At 32.8% G+C, this 14,311-nt stretch overlaps 1 protein-coding gene across 10 annotated transcripts in view; it reads left to right on the top strand.

The window, feature by feature from the left end:
• p120ctn (adherens junction protein p120) overlaps positions 1–14,311 on the top strand; it is a 443,159-nt gene that overhangs the window by 125,169 nt on the left and 303,679 nt on the right. For 9 of the 10 annotated variants that reach the window (XM_085808405.1, XM_085808404.1, XM_085808403.1 and 6 more), the window contains one exon: positions 531–680. The exons of the other annotated variant lie outside the window; for it this stretch is intronic. The gene's annotated coding sequence lies outside the window, so the exon portion shown is untranslated. The remainder of the gene's footprint in view (positions 1–530; positions 681–14,311) is intronic. 10 annotated transcript variants of the gene reach the window in all.

Raw genomic sequence — 14,311 nt, 5'->3', positions numbered from 1 at the left:
CGCAAACCGAAATGACCTTCCGGATGCTCTTGCGTCCTTTCACGACCAAACGTTTTCCTGCAACTTAGATTAGAATATGTGCATACCAGCATGAGCCATGCTTAAATGAAAATGACGAATGATCATCTGAACAAGCTGGTGATCATTTGGCAGGAACATGGGATAGATGAAATTGACATTACCCTTTTTTTCAGTAAACTTTGTTCTAACTCGCATGATGCCTTCTTTATTTTTGTGCCTAACACGTATAGAGATTTTAAACTGAAATTTTCTATTGAAGTAAAGATTTCCTTCTAAACTGTTTAAACCATATACTTCTCAGAACCATATACTTCTCAGACCTTAAGTCAATTCAGAAACAGTTAATGCGCTGAATATTCGATCATTTTAAGAATTTTTATATTTGTAACAAATCTAAATATCCATGCTACCATTCTTAGTCTTCTTGTAACTAGAAAAATAACTTTAGAAGCATAAATTTTCAGAGCTCTTACAAGCTGATGAAGTAACAATACCTTTCTTTATTCCAGTGTTTCCTTCTACCTTATTTACAACTGAACTGGATCTTCGCCATTCTTCTTCCGGTAGTCTGAACCAAAGAGGAGGCCCTTCCACCTTCTGGATTCCTTAAGTTTGGCTGCTAAATCATCTCTGGAGGGAAGATTTGCCGGATTATAACGGTTAGAATATGCTTCCAATTCTCAGTCTTTATTAAACTGCGAATTTCTTTCACTTTGTTTTTCACAAAAACTCTCCACTGGTCTTCTTTAATCCAGCATAAGGTAGTGGAAGAAACAGTCCAAAAACATATATATAAATTCACCTTTAATATCATTGAAACTAATGCTGATAACTGCGATTTAGGTTGAACATGCTAGGATGAAAAAGAACACGACTGCGACTTTTACCGTTATTACCAACTAATTAATTCTCAATATAAAGTTCTACTAAAACATCGTCTTCCCCAAACCTGGTCTTGAGACTGTCAATCATTTTTGGATAATTCTCAGTAATCGCTGGATAATTTTGAACAATCATTCTAGCTCTAGAATTTGAAACGTACACTGAATAAGATACTGGAATTTATCTTCTGATTTGTGTACCCCCATCCTCGTCAATTATTTTGAGCATTGACCAAAAAGATAACCACCTTTTTAAATTTCCATCATATTTTTCAAGGGCAATTTGCGAAAGTCTGGATTTTCAGTTGCATTCTCACGATCTAAAATTGAATTATCATCCTCTACTTCCTTAAAACGGTAGTAAAAAGTGTTCGTAACTTTAAAGAATTATATACATCAACTGACTTATTTTCATTTTCGAACTCTTCACCCTTAGTATCGTAATCTTCTATCATAAGGTCGATAGACTCATGGCTTAACTATTGAAGTTCTTCATATTTTGATTTCAAGCTTTCAAAACATAGTTTGAGTTGTTTAAAATTTTGTCAGTTTTTTCCGAACTGACATCACCTACAATTTGATTGTACAATCGAGTGAAAGAACAACGAACGATTTTGTGTTGTTTGCGCACATTATCCATATTTTCAAACGAGAACAAAATGTACCTTTCTATCACGTCCACAGGTCATCAGTTGTCAAGAATTCAATAAAATCTACCCGATTTATCCTTTTATTTTAAACGTCTAAATAATATGTCCAAGCATTTACATTTTACCTTTTCGACAGAAACAGCGAAATGCATTTTTCCAAAACTAAAGTCGTTTTCTTCTTTTACAAGCAACGTTGCCATTAAAAATATATAAATCATCACCTAAAATATGAAAATTTAAATAGCATCCATGGAGTTGTAAATGATGACACACCCATGACGATATATGAATTCAGAATATGCGTCTTCAGCGTTATTTTGACCAGAAATAAATTACTTTTGTGTACAAGTTTCCCCAACTACGCAGTAAACATCTCTGAGTATATTACAGCCAGTCAACTGCTTGTTTTCCGTCTTGGACATCGCTGCATGAAAGTTAAGTTCATCTGTGTAGAATGAATGACCTCTGCTTGGTTAAAAAATTTTATCTACAAAACTGGAATAAAAGTCTTTGTTCATTTGCGAGTTCATCCACTGACATGAAATGTGGCATTACTACTACAATTCATAGCTATTTCAATTTCGAATGCTTTTCGGTTGCCTTTTCAACAATTGGAAATGGGGAGAGTTCTAACTGATGTAATGTTTTAAAGATTGAGCACTGCTGCGATTTATGATTCGTGTATTTATGATATTTTCGTGTATGATACCAGTGTTCAGCGACTTTACCGCTCGGCCGCTGGTGGGCCCCAGTATGGTAGGAAGAAGAAACTTAACTGTCAGAGCCTGAAGGATGTTAAAGCAGATTATTACGTCTTGGTATGAAGCGAAAAAAATTATCGCTGCGCGTTTTAGGCATCTGTAGAAGTCAGATTCGAAGCTTACGGTACGAAAGAAGCAGCATAAGCAAAATATTTACGGCAGACCTGTTTTCTAAAAAAAAAAAAAAAAAAAAAAAAAAAAACCCAGCAAATAAATGCAAAATTGAAATTCTGTTGAAGGCAGGAGCATAAACCTCTTGCTGATCATAAATTAAAAAAAATAAATAAATAAATAAATAAAAATGCTTATAAATGAAAACAAGTAATGTTATCTGACGAGTCGAACTTTACGAAGTTCCTCTACCCAGGGTAGCTATATGCGTTGATAATATCAGCAGAAGCTTACTATCTACTTCCTACAAGAAAATGTGGTGGTAATTTAGTAATACTTTGAGCAGTTTTATCGCGGTTGCAGCAGATCGAATTAAGGAGTAGTGTCTTATAAGAAAAAATAAATAGCAATGACAGTGCAACAGTTCTAAGCGACCAATGTCCGTTCAATGACCCAGACAGTTATTCTCATGTGTAATGATAATTAATAAGCCCACTGGCATGCAGGCATCTGTGCATGGCACTGGATTAATGACGAGACCAGTGTGTATTCTTTGCATTAAAGATAAAATTTTATTAATTCCATACATTTTATATTACAAATCGTATATGTTCAGAATTTCTTTTAAGAAAAAATAAAGTTACCTTTAAAAAAAAATAGATTCCATTTGAAACATTACTGAGGATTTTGAAAGAAATATGTGAACTTTGCTAATTAATATTTAGTGGGACCAAATACAACTGAATTTACTATTGCAGTTTTTTTAGTTTTTAAATTTGAATGCCCCTGTGATTGTATTTGTTTTGTGCAGCTGTTTTACATGCCACTACTAAGTACGAAGGAAAGTTATTTATTGTCTGCTTTATTAGTTACCAGATTTTAAAAATCCGTGGTATGTAAATAAATTTGGGTGGGAGCTCATTAGCTCCTTCTTCCGTGAAAAATCTTTTCCTTTTCTTTTTATCAACAAGTTGAATACAGACACGTACTATTAGCTATAATTAAATCACAAGGCTTGAGTTGCCTGTCTAAGATAAATTTTTGGTCAACGTATTTTGTTTACTTTTATAAAACGGGGAACTGGGGATTAATGAAAAGGTTCACGCTAGCTTTTTACATACTTGATTTGCGGTAGAGGTGATAGCTTGGTGGAAACTGCTCAACAGTATATCGTCTGAGATTTCTTTCTTCTTGCACTTGCTCTGGCAGTTTAATGAATTTATAGTTCCTCTACTATAATTGATTGTGTTTTTGAATGTGTCCGCAGAACGTTTCACTTCATTTCAACTGCAGTGAAGCAGTAATTTTAGTTTATTCTGAGGAAAAGCTATTTTTGTTTCTTTTTTTCCCTTGTGTATACTATATGTATCTTGCATGCCATGTGTGCATACACGCATACACACAAAATATGTATAGGAATGTGAACTTTCTTTTTTAATCCTATTGATTTTTTAAGTGACATTTCTTTCACATTTTTACTTGTTTGCTTCTTATTATGTATCGTTTTTCAACAGTACTTTTTTTTTTCTTATTTCTGAGTCGTTAAATAAATCACTAGTTCAGAGATTTTGAAATGTTTGAAAAATCGCCTTACGGTTTTTTTTTTTCGTTTGTTTTGTTTTGTTTGTAGTCTTCGGCTTTTGAATACTGTCTGCTTGATGGATTATTTTCACTGTAGTTCTCAGTGATAATCTTCAATCAAAGATCACGATTCCGTGTAAACTTTCACCCCCCCTGTCGTTTCTTGAAACTTCTTTCCAGAAAAAGCCATTAGGCGTATCTTTGTCATGGTTACCATTGATTATCAGTTAGCTCTCAGTCATTCTCCTAAAGCAAATTACTAGATAATGAATTCTTGGACGTGTCCTTTTAATTTATTTAACGGGCATGGAGGAGGAAAGAAATGCGAAGTTCTTCTCCCACTGAAAATTAATTAACAGCTATTTTTCGCTAATATTAAATTAAACTTTTCTTTGCGTCTTTCCTAGTTTTATAAAAATGAACTTCTGCCTAATTGTTTTCTCGAGAAGTTTTCCATCGTTGATTTAAAAAAAAAAAAAAAAAATGCATCGATTTGTTCCAACAGATTTTTAAGCTTTTTGAGCTGTTATTAAGCTGCTAAGCATTTTAAACAGCAAATTTTGAATCGTGTAAAATACTTAACTTCTTGAAACCTAAAACCGCGATTTTGTATTTCAAGAAGTTAAGTAATGATTTTTGTGTAACGAATGTCAAGTGTCATAAATGCAACTATACTTCAATGTTATTTTTTTTTTTCTCACTACATTTTACCCTTCACGTGGCGGAGAGAATCATACTCAATATTACTAGTTTCCCTCGATTTCTGGCGAAATAGGATTACTGCATAATTGTTTTCGTGAATTTTCCCTTGTGTAAAATAAATAAGAAATAATATCTATTGCAAACGTAGTTATGAACTATACTACTAAAGAAGACATCTCTTTGTTTACTTTGCTTAGTTGGTTCCTGTTATTAATTAGTGAAATATGTATGATTACTCAGAAAATTGGATAATTTCCGGTCTATTTTTCTTAAAATTTGAATTATCTTTTTGGATTATTTGAAAGCACATGAATGCTGTCTGCCTTAGGAGAGACGGCTTCGTGTATGACTTTATGTGAGAAACTGGCTCATATTCACTTTACGCGCATGGAAACACCTCAAACATCCCGTATAGTTAATCTCTTCTCTTTGAACTTGAACCTGGGGCAAACTACCGGTATTCACTAGTCTTATCCATTCAGTCACAGGTGGACGTAAGCCACTATTTAAAATTTCAGTTGTTGCACGTGTTTCTAAATCCAATTATTTATTCAATATTTTTATCAGATAACTTTCATTCGTTCGTTAAAAATATAAACTTTCTCCTACGTTGTTCTGTAATTTTTTTCCCAAGTGATCCGTTTAAATTTTCATAGCTGATTTCATTGCTCTGTTTTTCCAAGTACGAAAAGGAATTCGAATAGCAACCCCAAAATTCTTTCAAAAACTAGTTATTTTTATGGACCGCCCTTGTTACTTAAAACTTGTCTATAAAATACTTTTATATTTGATAACTGAATGCACCATTCTCAACAGACTTATTTCCATGACTTTATGCAACATCATCAGTCAAGTTCATGTCGACACAAAATCCTGGAAAATTTGCAAAATTGGCATATTTCTTGTACTGGGACATTACACTAATATCCGGAACTATCGTGCACAGTCCAGGACACGTGATTGCCTTATCATATGTGTAATAGTTAGCTTATCACTCTGCTTCCCAGTCGACTCGGACTCTATTCGTGGTAGAGATATAATGAAGTTTTCAAGAATTCGTGTTTCCAAATCCCTACTCTGAAATGGCGTCCGAATTAAAAAGTGGTTAATAATAATTTCTCACCAGTTTGCATTGATCGGTAGTAGTTCGCCTTTCTTTTCAGTCGTCATTCAGTGGAAAGACAAAATGTAATAAAGATTTTGCTGTTATGTGCTTGCTGATGACAAGGGTTCCATTCTCCGCTGGGCGAAATGTATTTTTCAAGAAATCAGGTTCAGTAATTCCTAATGGCCTGTAAAATTGCCTATCTACGTAATACTGCCCCTTAAAGTAGAGGTATTCTAGCTATAAATTAAACTATTTTCTTTGCTAATCATGTAGCCTAACGTTTTACAACCGATAACTGCGTAGTAAATTTTTAATAGTTTAAAGTGCTGTGAGTTCTTTCATGCATATGAAGAAATGGAGAATAATAACAATATTTCCTGTCAGCCAGGTTTTTAACAAATCTTGGGCTGACTCCATCGTTAAGAGGTATAATAATACTGTTGCGTGCGTACGGGTTCGTTACGAAATGAATGCACAAATCCGATGAAAAATGAACAAAAATTTATTATTATCACAACAAATATGATTAAATTTTCTCAAATTATCATGCAGTATTACAATATATCACAGTAGTTATCTTTTAACTACTCAAATGTCCAATAGAATGTAATTCAAAACCTAATCCGCGAATTCGCTACAATCAACAAGAGCAGTTTTCTAAACAACAACAAACTAAGCAGCTAACTACGAACTGAGAAGTTTTCCTCCTTTTATAAGATTTTAAAAATCACGCGCTAGAATTTTCTAGTACTTTCTGGAAATCAAAAAGACATATTTATTTATTTAATGTTAAATGCAAGTGCTCTTGTATTTTTAATTTTCCGGCTTAGCTTTCTTCTTTTAATATTCGTCACGCGCTGCACTGCGTGGGAAATGTAACCATTTAATTTATAATTGAACTAACATTAGCTTTTTAAATACCAAATTCGTAACAATACTAATTTTGTGCTAAGAAATAAGGCTTCTGAAGCCATGTATGAATTGCATCTGTAGTAATCAGATTTTGTATTACTTTTCTGACCTTTTTGTATTGGGACATAAATTTCTTACTTAAATTTCATTTGAGGGAAATACGCATATTTTTAGGGTAATTACATGTGTTTATTTGGAAATCTTGGTAGTTTAAATTTGTGCTTGGAAATTAAATTTAGGCACACTATCCTTTAAATATTATTTTATCTTTAAAATAGTATTTGTATTCATTACTGTACAACACGCTTTTAAATCCTTAATTATGAACTCGGTTTAATATCAGTAAGGCACCTGAAAAGTTTATATATACTAAATAATTTTAGGAAAAATAAAAAGTAGAGCCGTTTCAAAACAATTTGGACATACGTTGTAAACAGCAGAACGGCAGTCCTTGGAATTATCGTAATTGTCACCGCAATTAAGACTATAAAAATATAATTCGTGGTTTTAACTAATCACTACGTATGATAAATATGACATCTATCGCGCCGATTTCTGTATATCCTCTATTTGTCTCATTGTACTTACAGTTCTGTCATTCGGTCGTCCTAACGTTCGTATTTTCTCCTTTGTGTAGCGCTTAAAATTGAGTATCATTCCCAGCATCCATTCTGAATAAATTTGAAGTGTCTCTCTCGTGAGTCCTATGCCTACGGAAACTTCCTCCACTTTAGTCCAATTAACCATTTTAGCGCTTCAGATAATCCACTGTCTCTACAAATTGTAATATACCGAAAGTGAAAATGAAGGTTTGTTGAAGCTGAGGTTCTAGCGTCTGTTGGAATATTTGTATCCATTTCCATTCTGTCGTGAACAGCTGGTGTAAGAGAATAACTAATTATAACTGACTGAAGGAAGCATTTGTTCCGGTATGCCTATGTTGTTGCGTGCGACCTATTTATCTGTTGCTGTTTATATGAGGTAAAGAAACGTTGGTTTCGGAGTTTGCGACTTAATTAGTAATGAACATTTTGCAAATAACTGAAAACTGATTTAAAATCAGTATCGATATCAGGGGTATGAATCATCTTTGCTTAAGTGTGGGTAAATATTTTAAATAAGAAGACTGACATTTTAAAAGTGTGTTTACAAACATTTCAGACTTGTCATGGTTACCATTGATATATTCAAATATTATTTTTATATTATTTCATATTAATTATATTCAAATATTATTTTTATTAAAGATAGATATATTGCTCACTTAATTTTTATTTACTTGATTTGTGAGTGAGAAGTGAAAAGACTACGTTCACAAAGGTTATGCTGCATTGAAAAGTTAAAGGTTATTTAAGTTAATTAATTAAAGTATAGATCAGTTACGAGTTGGCTTCTGAAAAAGAGAGAGATGTTTCCATGGAGAACGTTTCAAAATAAAATTAAATACGTAAGACGAGGGGGGGGGACTTGTATGAAGACAGAAAAGTATTTTAATCATCAGTGAAACACTTTTAGGGCGATTATCGAAAGCAGATGCTATTATGATTAATCATAGTTTTAGTCAGAAGTTAGGCACTTAATTTTTCCCATTTTCAGTTGAAAAATTTCCCCGAATGTACCCCTATTGATGTACTGATAAATGTTATGAAACTTATAAAATATTAGGTTATTTGTAGGGTAGTAATTTTATCGAAGGGGAAAAAAGGTAAAACTCGCAAGGCAATAGCAAGATTAAATCACGAAATTTTCCAAAACTTTCGCGATCTAGGATTTATACTAATAATTTCGCTCTCTCTTTGGCATTATTGCGAAGGGTTAGAGAAGAAGTAAAGGGAAAAAATATATATATTGTTATGTTGCAATAATGGAATTAACTAGTATGTATCAAAGTAAGCATAATAATAAATTCTTAAATCAAATTCTAGTAAATGTGATCAGTGTCTTTATTTGAAATCAAGATTTATATTTAACCGGGGTCATTTAACTGAAAACTTTGTTGTATATACGTTGATTTTTTTTTATTAAACAGTGCATTCTGAAATTAGAAACTTATTTTTTGTATTGAAACCATTTGTCGATACTGAAAAACAACGTACTTTTTTTAAAAAATGACCATTTATTGTTCAACTATAAATTAGTAGTTAGAACTATAAATTAAGGTTTAAAGGGTACTTTTCCGTTTCGCCGGCGCAAATCTCGCCAAGCAGACTTTATTAGCGACAACATACAGTATACACATAAAAAAATATTAAAAAAATGTTAGTTCTAAGAATTCTTTTTTTGAAGGCATAAACATTTTAATATCGCTTAAAATTTTATAAAAAGCCAATAAATAAAGACAATAAATTTGTAAAAAGACATTAACTTAAGAATTTAATTTGCTTTCATGGTTCAACATCCTGATTCGCCGGTTCATATCACGTGACCCCAAGCGATCTCATCTCACGTAAACTACTCTACAAAAATCTAATGCTCTCAGTAATTATCTACATTAATTCAAGTTAAATCTTGATTTGGAACACAAGTTTAAATGCAAGAAATATTTCAATTCGTACGAATAGCTTACTCAGAAATTATGTAAAACTGCAGTGCTTTACTTCGCTAATGCATTCTCATTAGAATTGATGAATTTAACCCTTGACTTTACCTTTTCTATATTTTCGGCTTCGGGTAAGCGCTGTGATTGCATCCTAATTTACTTAATTACCGAAAACGGCCTTAGACATAAAACTGAACTATCTGGTAAAAACTGTATGTAATTATATGCCAGTATCGAAAGAAAAAATCAATCTAATAAGAAAAAGCTGCGACTTGTTTTGAAAATGAGGCGTAAAAGGTTACCAGCAAGAATATTCCGTTTGGCATCGGTTGTACCATTACTGGCGACTTTATCGCTTGCGCCGGCAAAACGGAAAAGTACCGTTTAAAGCTCTAGTTTGGATTTTAAAGCAGAATTACTCTGCAGCATAAATTTACAATAAATTCTGAAGTTACTTAAAGAATAATATGATCTTCAAAGAGAAAATTAAAAAAAAGATGGGGGAAAATCGTGAAATCCTCGGATATGCTTAAACGTTTGTTAAACAAAAAGACTTCTCGAATCTTCAGAAAATGCCGTACAATTCGCGAAAATTCACGCCGCCATAAAATATTAAGCTAAGTTACTAAACACAGGGCATTCTCTCTTCTCGTTCTTTCATTGTTTTAATGTGAATTCAATGCTTCCTTTTCATGGCATTGTTTCGTAGACGATTTGTTTAGGATGAACAAAAATCGCGGAATCAATCTCATTTCCGGAAACTTTCCACCAGCCGCAGAACGGTTCGATCGGTGAACACTGATACTTCGACTTGGGTTCAAATCCTGGCAAACAGGGTGACTGCATGGGAGTATTCTTGATTTTCTTTATGTGTAACATGAGTACGAGCTTTTTACCTTAAGTCTTCTAGGGAAGCATCTTTTCTTGGAGACAGCCTTTGTGTGCTTTGCTTTAACCTTTTCAAGACCAAAACGCCCGAGATAGCCTTTCATTCAAACGACCATAAGCGCCCGAAACGGCTAAGATCGCAGTGTCTTTTCTTCCCTTCCCCTAAGGTATGCAGTAGCAGGTTCAGTTTCCCCAAATGTGTTTTATCAGTTTTTTGCAAACAACTTGACCTTAAAAGGATTTATCTGTGGTTTCTTATCTTTAGGTTTTGCGTTAATGGACGGGGAGGGAAGGAATTTGTTGTGAATATCGAAAGGCATGTCGGTATTTTAAACATATATAAGTCAGCAAAGACTTCGGTTTTCTTAAAGTTAATCCAGGTAACCCAAACTCCGAAAAGCAGAACTGTATTTTGAATACGTGATTCTTAACCAGTTAACTGTGGTGCTCTCGTTTAAGAGTGCACACCGTTTTGTGTCGCCAGAATCGAGCCATGACGAGTATATTCGTCAATCACAGAGTAAGTTGCGCTGGTAAAATATTGGATGAAAAAGATGGGTTCATTTTTTAAAATTGAAAACTTTATTATTAATATTTACTTATTTGGTTAACATAAGCATATATTACATACATATTAAACTAAAAACGTAATAAATTAAATATTATACGTACACAATGTTGCAAATCGAACACCAGTAACGCGATTCCTTCCTGATCTTACGTTTGTAGCAATGAGAACACCTTCGCGTAGGGTTGTTTTTCTTTTTCGATGTTCCGCGTATACAATCCGGAACATGATTCCCACCTAATTGGCTTATATTAGGTCTAAATGACTGAGTTTTTGTCGATTTATTTCTTTCAACTGGATACGTCCCAAAAGTGTCTTCAATAAATTTGAGCAAAAAGTTAATACGCGATAATGTTCCATTGCTTTTTTTTTATATAATATGAATGCATTCAGACACATAATGTCTAAAAAATGGAAAAATATCTTTTTGTAGTACTTTTTGGGTCGTTTTCTTGCTGTGGAGTACGCTATGATAATCATATCCACTCCACCCAATTTTTTTATTATAATCAATCACTAGCTTCGGTTTCTTTGTCATTATTTTTCTTTTCTCTGTTTCTATTACGTTGTCATTATGTACAAAACTTACTAAATAAACCTCCCTCTTAGCTTTCCAATTCATTAACATAATACGAATGACGAGTATACTCGTCAATACACAAAATCGTGCCGCTTCTCCATAACAAGTATACTCGTCCATCACATTTAACTGGTTAAATTAAAATTGTCTTACCTCTCTGAGTTAGACTAGCTAAGTTCAAAACTCATTTTGGAATGAGGTATATTATGATTGATTGGTACTGATTTTTCTCCTTGTTCTTGGTTAAAAATTAGAAAGAGACTGCTTAATTAACCTTGATTAATTAGTCCAGTTTTTAACAGTTTAATTGAACAATTAAATTTTGAAATGTTATTATCGCTTCTCTCGAAATAATTTACAGAGTCTTTCATACAAAAACTGGCAAAATGGAAGGAGGTTTGAAAGGCTTTGTAATGCATGAATTACTTTGATTTTTTTTAACTTTGAAATAGAATTCCATTTTCTGAACTCTTTGCTCTTTTGAATTCCAGTAAAACAAAGATTTTAGTTGTTTTTCATGTAACCTCTTACCAGATATAACTGTAAGAAAAATATAGTCTTCGCAATACGACTTGTCACTTCATAAAGATATGCATGTTTTAGTAGAATGAAGAACTGTGCTTTCTTTGCTGTTCAGTCAAAAGGTTAAAGGGCGGGGCAAAAGGCGTGAACAATTAAGTCTTTTATTACGGTGGCAATGAGTAGAATATCTCTGTGCTGTTAAGTTCATTTTTGACATTATGATATTAATTTTTTGTCACAAATATTGAATTATATTTCTTGTATTCGATTCTTACATGTGCTATTTCTTTAATCACTAAAAATTAATTTTATTTAATCATTAATCTTTGTAAACATAATTTGGCTTCGACATAGAACCATAAAATTTGTTTGAGAAGATGGTATATACGAAGATATTTTCTCAAAACCGATAAGGCGGATTGAAATGGTATAGATTTAATTGTAAAGAATAAATCCATTATTGCTTGCATAAGTGTATAAATATTCATCTGTTGTAGTTCTTCAGCATTCGTGGTATAATATTGTAAAATTGCACTTTAAATTTCAGAAAGCAAATTTGTGAATATTTTACTTTCGTGTAATAATCGTGTAATTTCGTGTACAAAAAGTAATTCAAGTAGAGCGTAATCACATCGTAATTAACGATATAATTACTACCTAACTGGAACAAGAAATGATGAATAAATATATTCGTGTTCGAGATCCTTATTTGGATAGTGTTCGGAATTCTTATGATTCTGCTGCAGTAGGCATCACTGAGCAGTTTGGGAAGAGGCATTAAGCTTGGGGGCGCTTTCATTAAGAGATTACGTGAGAATAAGCTGAAGTGAACGCTTAGTTATGGATCGCTTCTCTCAGTTCTTCCATTTCATTCTAACTCTATATTATATGCCACACCTCGCTTTTTATTCCTTATTGCGGGTATTTAACTTTGTTGGGTTCCGTACTATACTGATTGCTACTGCTTTTTTCATTTTATCTTTTTAATTTTCATTTAAATGGCTTCAAAATCGTTTATCACGTTTATTTCTAGTCTATCCTTTTCTGTGATTTTGTTGTAGGCTACACACATACTCACCTTAAGTTCTTAATTTTAGACCAAAGTTTTGTAAAGCAAATCAAGAAACTTAACAAAAGTGTTAACTTTATAACTTTAAGTGGTGAATCATAATTAAAGCACTGAAAATTTTTATGATGCATTCTCTTTCATTGGGTATCCATAATTCTCTAAACATTTTCGTGTCTGTTTTACCTGTGGATTTAGATACCTCCAAGTAAGGCACTGGGTGTAAGATTTTTCTTATGTATTACATACCTTTCATCCTAAATTACTTAAGCTGCAATCCACAGATTTATAATGCTGATTGACAGATCTGCAGGTAAAAGAAAACAGTATACTTTAATTGTGTTAAAATGTTTTTGACAGTATGAAAACACTTTGTGATATGTATGTACAAGTCAGGGGAGATCACATCCCATATAAAATTCATAAGCTGCAATTCTTTTCGTAGGTATTCTTTTTCCCCCTGAACTCTGTTTATAACATACTACCATTTTTATTGTTTCATGGTACAGTTTTATATCATATGCAATGCTCCTAAAGTTTTTCCATTGTTTTTATGGGTTATGATATTTATCATTTCACATAAATTAAAATTACAGTTCCCAGTTTCTGAGAAATCTGACTTCATGCATGTAAAAATAATTTTGGACTTGACAATATTTTGGAAGCGTGCTATTTTAATGCTCTCCCGCATCGGTTTGCTATTAATGTGGTTATATGTGCATTAATTCTAATATGCATATGGTTTGTTTCAGCACTACAGAATTAATTAGGTTTGAGTAACAGCTGCTTAGCGTAAATTTCAAATCACTGCCAATACTCTCTCATTCAGTAGTTCTTTGAAATACAACCGAGTCTGGCATACGGTGGATGAAGACAGCAGTTATTAGCTACCTTATAACCACATGAATTATTTTCTTTGGTGTTTATGCATTCATTTTGTGGGTAGAGTTTGAGCGCATAATAATATTTAAAACATAGTTTCGTGCTGTTAAGAGCAGCTAATTATATGGAGGGTAATGTTTCTAATTTCAAAATGATTTGGAAATCAGTTAATTATATTTTTTTTTCTTTATCCCTTTCTTTCCATGAGGTATTCTCGATTCTGTGATTAACACGATGAAATTATATACATGAAACACGAAAGACAATTATTCAATTAGCTCATTTATGTAATTTATTTAAATTTCATTTTACTTTTATCTTTCGCGCAAGGCGCATAATGTGTGGCGTTAGTAGCGCTACTATGAACCTATAAATCAGGTTTGCTTTAAATACGCGATATAAACCTCATGAGCGTTATTGATAATTGAGATATGACGTAGTGTGTTGATGTTAGTCAAGAAGGCCTTTAAGGAGACGAAAAAAGCCATTATCACCAGCTCAATGAATTTGAACGAAGTCGTGTAATAGCACTACAAGAA

The sequence above is a fragment of the Stegodyphus dumicola genome, chromosome X1, assembly GCF_044657685.1.
Source record: "Stegodyphus dumicola isolate Sdum_Otavi_A_Nest chromosome X1, ASM4465768v1".
NCBI lineage: Eukaryota > Metazoa > Arthropoda > Arachnida > Araneae > Eresidae > Stegodyphus > Stegodyphus dumicola.
This window is presented reverse-complemented; position numbering and strand designations above follow the sequence as displayed.